We start from the raw sequence: 9685 nt of genomic DNA, 5'->3' as shown, positions 1-9685 counted from the left end.
CTTTTTATTTTTTATTTGTTGTTTTTACTTTTCTTTCTAAATACAGATATGCAAAATGTCCGTTATTACAAATAAGACATGTTTTTAATATAATGAGGTCAGTCTACGTTCGAATCCTGAGAGGCCGTAATCACCAGCATGTTCTTGAAAATTTACATTTATTTGTTGATTGATGTGAATTGTTCCCTAAAATTATACTCTCTTAATCTTTTATGTATGGAAAATTTTCATAATTCTCAAAATGCCTTTTATCCTTTTTTGGAAAGGATTTTTATGTACTGAAATTTCTGAAAGCTTTTAAGGTGATCATTGTGTAATTAAAAGCTCCTAGTTATTAAATAGGGAACATTTGCATTTGAACAAAATAGGAATGTTTTCAGGTCACAGTTTGGCGAGTTGCATGACCGTTAAACTTCCCGAATAAACTGTAGCCAAAGTGTCCGCACGGAACACTTCAAACCCTTGCAAAACCATGGAAGCGCGCACAGTATGCCAGCACGTGAGGACGGAAAGTTGCCGCGTGGTGTTAACTCCGAAAACTCTTTTGAACCTTTTTGTTTCTTATATTTTTAAGTCGTCTTGATGGGAACTTCGCCTCCACGTGTGGTCAGATGTACGCGGTGTTTATCAGGAAGGGAGCAAAGGGCAGCCCGCCCTCTCCCGGTGCTTCTTGGCGGACGACTTCCCCCCGGGGGTGTGGGCCGTGTCCGCGGGTACCCCCGTCTGTGGCTCTGGCTGTGCGCCCCGCCGCTCACCGAGCGCTCGCCTGTGCTGTCCCGCGGGCCGCGCCTGAGCTCAGTTCGCCGTTCGCTCGTGGCTGTGTCTGCGGGAGCTGTGGGGACAGCCTGCCCGTCCTCCCCGGACGACCTCTCTTCCTGGAGTGAGGAACTGCCTGGTTCTCCCCTTTGGCGTCATTGCCTTCATCCGTATTCGTAGTCAGAGCCCCACGTCCTCACCGGTCATCGGCTTCCCGCAGGAGCCGGTCGTCCGCTGCGCGGTCAGGCTGCCCGAGGCCTGTGGCCCCGGTACGTGCACGGCCCCACTGCGGATCGTGGCTCGGCCTTCCTGTTCCCTGAGCCGTGTTTTCCGCTTCTTCGCTGACGTCCTTCTCATAACCCAGTCGCTTCCTGACGGGGCCTGCAAGCTGCTGTTTTGGACGCTGTCCGGGTGTCCGTGACCTTTCGGTTCGGGGAGCGTTGCTGATTTCTTGATGGTGGCTCCGTGCTTTGTCTTCTCCGTTCCCTCCAGCCTTCGCAGGGCTCCTGCGCTGGTTTACCGAGAGGCCGAGGTCGGCCGGGATGCCTCCGGCTGGGACAGTGGGAGGCCCGCGTGGAGGCTCTGTTCCAGCGGAGGGTGACGGGCGGTCAGCCGGGGCTGCTCTGAGACGGGGGGTCCGGGATCGCTCGACCAGAGCCACAGGCAGGGACAGGCCAGGCCGGAGCACCCGCGTGGCTGCAGTGCCGTGGGGGGCGCGGGGAGCGGGCGAGGGGTCGGCCTCGTGCACCGGGGTCTGGGGTTGCTTCCGGTGCGCTGGGAAGCTGCTCAAGACTTCTGGGCAGAGAAGTACTGATCCAACTCGGAAAGCAAGCCTCTCGCTGCCCCTCGAAGGGGCCAGATGCCCTTCCTCACCTGAGATGCTCCCTTTCCTCAAGGAGCTCGTTCCACAAGAGACCAGACAAATTCATCATGGCGGCCGGCTCCATGGCTCGGGCCGTCGAGTGTGGAGCTCGCATTGGGGCTGGGGCTCCCTGCCTCACCCCTGCAGCCCCATGACGCCTCACCATCCCGCGTCGGTTTGCCGAACCCTGCACGTCTTTGTAAACGGTCCCTGCAGAAGCTGAGTCGTGATGGGGTAGAAGCAGTGGTGAGGAGCGCGGGCAGGGAGGGGCGAGGCCGCTGCTGCTGCCGCCAATGCGGGCCTGGGACAGGTGCGTCTCCAGGCTGGGAACCGAGACGCCCTCAACACCTGGCTGTGCTGTTGGCATGAGATTCCAGGCCCTGCAATTGGTAAGTGGCGTTTTCTACAAAATTGCCCAGTGCGTCTCTGTTTTCGAAGTTACTGACTAAACTTCTTCCCGGTTCCTCAGTGGCCCCGTTTCCCGTGTTTCGTACGTCTGCTTGTCTCGACCAGTCTCGCTGAAGACGCTACCGTGCTGGTCTCTCCGACGAATGGGCTTGCAGTGTCGAACGTCCCAGCGTGGCCTTCACGGACGTTTGCTCTTATCCCACAGCCTCTTGCTTTCTTTGGTTTACTCTTTTTCCTAAAAATTTGTTGACTGAGACAGTTTAATTTTACGATTTCATTTTTCTTTAGCAAATGCACCTGAGGCTGTAAGTTCCATCCCAGCCTCACTGTGGTGGGTTTAAAGTCGTGTGCACGGACTTCGTAGCTGTCTCCCTTGCTCGCCCCTGAGTGTGGGGGGCTCACTCCTCACAGAGCGGACACCGTGAGCCGTGCTTGTGAGCCCGAGCCGCCCAGCGCAGCGGCTCCCACTGCTGACCCACAGGAACCGGGGTCGCGGCTGTTCGTCTCCTCGAGCGGCTGGACTCGGGCCGTTGCAGTTACGTCTCAGCAGCAGCGAACACAACAGCGCCGGCCGCATCATGGGCTTGCGGCCTCTGCCTTGCCTTCCAGCTTTCAGTGTTTAAAATTTTCATTATGGCTTCAAATTTGGCCCATAAATCATTTACAAGTGCGTTTTTAAACATAAAAGCTTCTGTAAAAGTAGAGAAAGTGACTTCGCTTTCTGGTTTTTCGTTCTGTTGGACTGCGGTCGGAGACCGTCAGACGCACTTGTCGTAGGACACCGCTCTGTTACTCGTGACTTTATTATGATGTGTGCGGGGGGGGGGGGGGCAGGTAGTTTTTAAAGCTCTTCGGATTAATAAATCTTTCAAACATTTATACGTTTAGAAAACGTGATTGTTCAGAAATTATTCCCTGAGCAGTTACGATCATGCGAGAAAACCACTCAATAAAGCCAACACCGAGGGGCTAGAAGTTCCGCGGGATTCTGGAGCCGTCAGAACATGTGGGGCTGGGGGGTCCCGAATCTCTTGTTACAAATCACATTTGCGAGCTCGGTTTTCTGACAGCAGATCCCAGAACGGGAGGTCGTGAGCTGATGTCCAGCCCCGCGGCCTGCACTGCTCCCGGGAACGCCCCGGTGAGACCTCCCGCACCACGAGCAGGGGAAGGCCCTGCTCCCTGTGCCTTTCTGATACCCTTTCCCCAGTAGCCGGGATGCAGGAGAGTCAAGCACAGGACTCCGGTGGTCACGAGCAGGACACAGCGGAAGGAGAAGGGCTGAAACTCACACGGGAGGAAGCGTGAAACGGACGACGTCGGTGTCCGGCTTTGGTACCTAGGCTGCTTCGCTTTTTCCCTAATGTGCCGTGAGTGTTCAAAAGACTGTGTGTTTGGGGCACCTGGTGGCTCCGTCGGGGACACGTCTGCCTTTGGCTCAGGTCATGATCCCGGGACCCTGGGATCGAGTCCCGCGTCGGGCTCCCTGCTCAGCGGGCAGTCTGCTTCTCCCTCTCCCTCCGCTCCCCTTGCTTGTTCTCTCTCTCTCTCCCCCTCTCTCTTTCACAAATAAATAAAATCTTTTTTTAAAAAAGACTGTGTTTACTGTTAAGTTCGGGGTTCTTTGTCTAATCATTAGATGACTTTCGTTACTCAAATATGCTGTATCTTTATTGGAAGAACCTTATTTTGTTCAGATAGTCTAGACCCTTGTAACTTTCTTTGTCTTTGAGTACCAGTGACTGAAAGGAGGGTCTTTTAAAATCCGCTGCTCTCTGACCATGAATTCTTAGCTGTGTTAGAGCTGAGAACTGTCACAGTTTCCAGATAAATCGTTGCTTTTGCCAGAATGTACAGTCCCTGTGTCTCCCCCTAACAGAACTTCCCACATTGAAGTACACTTTCTCCGGTATTGGTCACAGCGACCTTCCCCGCACTATCACTGCCCGTATGCTATTTGTAATCTCTCAGGGTCATTGTTCTGTGAGTTATTTCGTAAACAGCATAGCTGGACTTTTTGTTTCCAGTTAGAAGCTGGTCTTTTGGCAAATAGGGGTTATTTTTTTTTACATTTATTGGGGTTATTGATAAATCAATAAATTTCAATGATATTATTTTATGATTTCTATTTATCATCCTCTTCTGTGCTTTTTGTTCTTATCTTTGTTGGGTTGATTCGTTTTTCTTTATTCCGTTGTTTCTGCTCTGCTGGTTGGAAGTTACACATCTCTTCTCCCCGTGAAGTCTCACGTGCACACCTGAACGGACAAGAGACACGGTGTCTCAGTGCCCTCTGTCCTCCCAGACAGTGCCGGACCTTGGAGCGCGCGAACACGTCCTCGTGTCGAGATCCCATTACTCCTCATTTCCTCGCACACCTGTGTCGTTTCCCATCTCCCGCTGTCATCACGAGGCCGCGAAGGACACCGGTGCCCCCCTCCGTGAGAGCGTGTGCAGGTGTCCCCCAGATAGACGCGTCCGTGAAATTCGGGCCACAGCATGGCACGTTCCAGCTTTACCGGGCAAGGCCGAGCTGCTTCCCTCTGAGCTGGTGACTTTGTCACCACCCTTCTGTTGGCTCCAGCAGCCCCGTGAGCTCCGGTCCGGCCGGCGGCCAGGTCAGGACCTCACGAGGTTGCCGAGGACCGTGGCTGTGGGATTGCAGGCTGGGTGGCACCTGCTCGAGGCCCGTGTGTTCTTTGAGGTTTTCTTTTTTCCTGGTCTGCAGTTCGTGGGTGGTCTGGATTCCAGTCTTCATCACTGACACGTATCGTCGGTACGTTTGCCCAGTTTGTGACCCCTCTTCACTCTCGTTCCACGTCCTAATAATCAGAAGTTCTTACCTTTACTGCTGGGAATGTATGGGTCTGTACCTGTGTGGAGACTTATTTACTCGTTCGTTGATCGATTGGTCTTACTCAGGAAACCCTCCCTGAGCCCCGCGGTCGTGGGGATATCCCCGTATCACCTGCTCACAGTTCTGCAGTGTTTCCCTCACGTTTTCACGTTTAACTTACCTGAAAGCCGTCGTGTGCCCCCTTGGTTTCCATGTGCCTGCCGCCCGGCCCTGTTGTTGGTCCGCAGACGTTTGCCCACGTGTTTGCCCGTTAGGAGTCGCCGCACAACAGTTATCAGCGGCGGCCCGGAGCCTTGCCCACGCCAGGCCCCGCGCCTGCATCTCCACCCGTCGTGAGATAGTGGAACCCACGTCCGTTGGTCTCTGCCCCGGGGCCTGGCACAGAGCCCCTAAGCCCCTGTAACGTCCTAGGTGACAGCGGGACCACGGCATCTCCTGTTCAGCGTGGGGACTCCGGACGGGCTCCTGCACGGGGTTGGGAATTCTCCCCCACCCCTACTGTCCGGAAGGGGGAAGGAGGCTGGGAGTGGGTTAAGGATTCCTCGTGCCGCGTGACGGAGCCCGCATCAAACCCCAGTCCTACGGAGCTGAGCACAGCACGCCCGCAGCGTGACCCCCGCTCCATGGGGACGGAAGCTCCCGGGCCCTGCGTACGTCCCCGTGTGTCTCGTCATCTGCATCCTTCATCTTCCTAAATAAACTCGTGAAACTAGTCGGTGTTTCTCTGTGTGCTGTGAGCGTTCCTCACAGGTGACTCAAACCCAAGGAGCCCCTGGGATGGTCTGTCGCTGACCAGCCAGCAGCACAGTGATAATGAGGGCCGGCGACGGGCGTCTGGCGTGGGGGGCAGTCTTGTGGCACGGAGCCCTTCACCTGGGGGATCCGACGCTGTCTGCGGGTCGCGAGCGTCAGGATGGAGCGGAACCGCAGAGCATCCCCTGGCGTCGCAGAGAACGGCTGCGTGCGGGGAAGTTCGGCCTGGTGACCGGAACCCGGGTGCTGCCTGCAAACGGGGCAGGGGACTCAGAGGGGACACACAGCGGGAAGAGCCTGTGTTTCCCCGCAGAGAAGGGACGTCCGGGCTTCTTCCACCGGTGTTGTCTCGCTCACTCCTTACAACAGTCCCAAAGTAGGTACTTGTTCTCGGGTCTCAGAGCAGCGGACTAGACGTTTAGGGAGATGAAGTAACCCTCCCGAGGCGCACGCACGTAAAACACGGGGCTCCCTGTTCAGGAGCCTGTGGTTTCCCCTGAGCACAAAGGTCCGAGGTCATCGCTTTGCCTGGGGCCCCGGGAGAGGGTGCATGAACTCGGTCCCCAGCCCTGTGGGAAACAAGGTGATGGTTAGCGGGCAGAAGCCCACTCTTCGGGCCGTGAATGGACGGCTCTGTGAGGACAGGCGTGAAAACACAAGGTCTCAAAGGTGGGAGGGATCCTCTCTGTTCTTGGGCTCTGGGCAGAGGGGAGGATTTCCCAAGGTCGAGTCAGGCGCGGACCAGGAGCCCTTGTTCCCCAGGGCGGTCACGCCGACTTCTCGCACACTCACCGTTCCTTCCGCGTGGCTCTCGGGGCCCCACCCAGCCCGTCTCCGGAGCCCTCGACAAAGAGACGTCTGTGAGCCCACGATACTGGTGGCAATGGCCTCATTGTCATCGTGAAGATAATTAGGTCTGTGTCCTCTTTCGGAAGGGGTGGGAAGGAGAGAATATACAAAGATAATATTCACTGCTGATAGCGACCCGGGCGCAAACCAAAGGTAGTCCACACAGAGCTTCTCAGTTCAATTTTTTTGGCTCTTCTGTGGATTTGAATACATTTTTTAACTCCCTGTTCCGGACCCTCCATCCGGCAATGAAGCCGCAGGGCTCTTTGAATTCAGGACACACCCAGCCCTGGAGATGCAGGGAAGCCTCCGTGACCAGAAGCCGGCCCGCCGCCAGGGCTTCCCTCACCGTGGTGCTCGGTGTGAGCTCTCGGTCCCCGAGTGTCGTCCTGGGCTTGGCCCAGGTCTCTCACTTTGACCACAGACTTTCCAATTACACGTGGGAGAGGGAATGGATAAGCAGAGGTTACCCGGCTCCAAAACAGGTCTTGGTGTTTGGTTTTCCTGGCAGATGAATGGATAATGAAGACGTGGGCGTATAAACACACACACGGGATATTCCTCAGCCATCGAAAAGGGTGAAATCCTGCCGTTCGCAGCAACGTGGATGGAACTGGAGGGGATTATGCTGAGATTAGTCAGAGAAAGACAATTATGATCTCACTGATATGTGAAATCTGAGAAACGAAACAGAGGATCATAGGGGAAGGGAGGGAAAAATAAAGTAAGACAAAACCAGAGGGAGATTAACCATGAGAGGCTCTTCATCACAGGAAACAAACATGGTTCCTGGAGGGAAGGGGGTGGGGGATGGGGTAACTGGGAGATGGGCACTAAGGAGGGCACGTGTTGTGATGAGCACTGGGTGTTAACACGCAACTGATGAATCACTGAACTGCCTCTGAAACCAGGAATACACTATATGTTAATTATTTGAATTTAAATAAAAAATAAAACTTTAAAAAGTTATAAATAGGTCCTCTCTGGTGCACATTTAAAGGGTTCACACCCGTTTGATTCCCGCTCTGCAGCCCAGTCCCTGAGCCTCCTGTGAGGGCCTCATTGTAAGCGTTTGCCCAAGTCCATGACCACGGCCAAGCCCCAGCGTTAACTGCCGAGTAAAGGCCTAAGTCTAGCAAGCCCATCACATGTTGATACTGTGATTTATAGGCCATATGCATGTATTTCTGATATATTTTTGGTCTTTGTCCAAAGTTCCTGGCTCATGGCTCCTAAAACCTTGGACTTTCCCAGACCATCTTTTGTTACAATATTCAGTCTCTTGTCCTCAGTTTCTGAAATCTCTTCAGAGCGGTGATGGTGAAATGGGTGTCCTGTTACTGATAACAGGCCCCTTTCCTCCACAACTGGGTTTGTGTTAACGCAGTGACGTTTGGAAAGCACCTAAGGATAGGGATGGTTACCAGCGGTTCCAACTGTGATTAGAGGGCTGAGACTTTCTGTCCCACCCCCTGATTTCTGGGGAAGGGAAGGGGCTTGAAGTTGAATCAGTCACCGATGGCCAATGATTCAATCACTTATGCCCACGTAATGAAGAGGGGCCAGGGAACGCCCAGCCGGGGAGCCAGAATGCTTCCACATGCCACCATACTGGTCCTCAGGCTTCCCTTCGTTCAACACCTCCCTTACGTGTCCCTTCATCGGGCTGTTGATTCGGATCCTCTAATATCCTTTGCAACAAGTCAGTCATCTAGTGAGTAAACGGGTTTCCTGAGTTCTGTGAGTCAGTGCAGAAACTCAGTGGAACCCAAGGAAAGGGTCCTGGGAACTTCTGATTTAGAGCCAGTGGGTCAGGCATCTGAAGTGGAGGGCAGTCTGGCGGGCCTGAGCCCTTACCGTGGGAGACCGGATGCTGTCCCTGGGTAGATGGTGTCAGAATTGAGTTGGATCTGGTGGACACCCAGCTGGTGTCGAGATAATTGGTGTCCGTGTCAGGAAAACCCAGCTACCCCATGCTGGGATTGGGTTCCAGAATCATACTACACACATTAATCCATTTAAGTCGTATAGTCCAACAGAACAAGCATTTTGATGTCTTCTTCACATGAGACTAAGATTCAGAGAAATTGAGGAACTTGCGTCCGGCAGGGCTGGGGTTTGAACTCCTAATAACCGCGCCGAGGGACTGAGAACTGTGGCAGGTAGTGTCGGCCACAACGATTGGCCCTGGGGTGGTCCTCAAGGGTCACCAGACACACACGGGCTAGGGACTTGCAACCTCGCACAGAAGTCAGTACCAAACCAATCAAAAGCCTTTGTCAGGAATTTGGGCTTGAAGGCCCACAGTAGGGTGTGCGGGTGAAAGCAGTGATGTGGACCCTGCTTCGACTGGGGTCTGGCTGCAGCCCTCGCGTCACCCTAGGGCTTTCAGAACATCTCAAGTCCCTCCCTGTGGCTTCTTAGTCAGAACTTGCATCGGGACAAAACGCTCAGACGGTGTGTAAATGTGGGGTTTGCAAAGCACTGAGGGGACGTGGTTCAGCTAAGAGGTCCTGGGCGGGTTACAGAATCTGCACGTGGTTATGGAACACTTCGGCAGTGAGCCACACGGTCACCACGCAGAGTTGTCAGGAAGGCAGTGATGCTCTAACAGGCTCTGACGTGGGGTGACCACTGCCAAGGTCACACAGAGGAAAATCACAATGATTATCTTGAAGCATGAAGAAGGGCATTTGATAAAGCTTAAAATTTAGGTATTATTTGAAAAACTCTAAGAAAACTAGGAATAGAAAAGCGCTAACTTGACGTCTCTCTACCAAGAAATTCACAAGAGTCATCATGCCTGACTGAGACCCTTAGTGAGCGTCTTCCCATGTTAGCAAGGGACTAAGGATGCCCGTGTCCACACGGTTCAGCAGCATGCTGGAGGTCCGGGCCCCCACAGGAGGATGCAAATGGCGACGAGACGTATAGATTAGAAGGAAAGAGTCAAAACTGTTATTTTCAGATAATAAAAGGATAACAATTTTCTACATAGGTAACCCTATTGATTAACCAACCATTAGAATTAGGGATGTGGCAAAATTCCTGAAAACAAGAATAGCAAAATCAGTACTGTTCCTCCATATCCACAGTAACCAATACAAATTATAATTTTTTAAAAGGAATGTTTCATAATAGTAATACAAGCCTTATAACTATCGTAGCCCCCCCCCCAATGTGCACATTTTATGAGGAGC

Source organism: Ursus arctos, unplaced genomic scaffold, assembly GCF_023065955.2.
Source record: "Ursus arctos isolate Adak ecotype North America unplaced genomic scaffold, UrsArc2.0 scaffold_31, whole genome shotgun sequence".
Lineage (NCBI taxonomy): Eukaryota > Metazoa > Chordata > Mammalia > Carnivora > Ursidae > Ursus > Ursus arctos.
The sequence above is the reverse complement of the archived record's forward strand: the minus strand, read 5'-3'. Positions refer to the sequence as shown.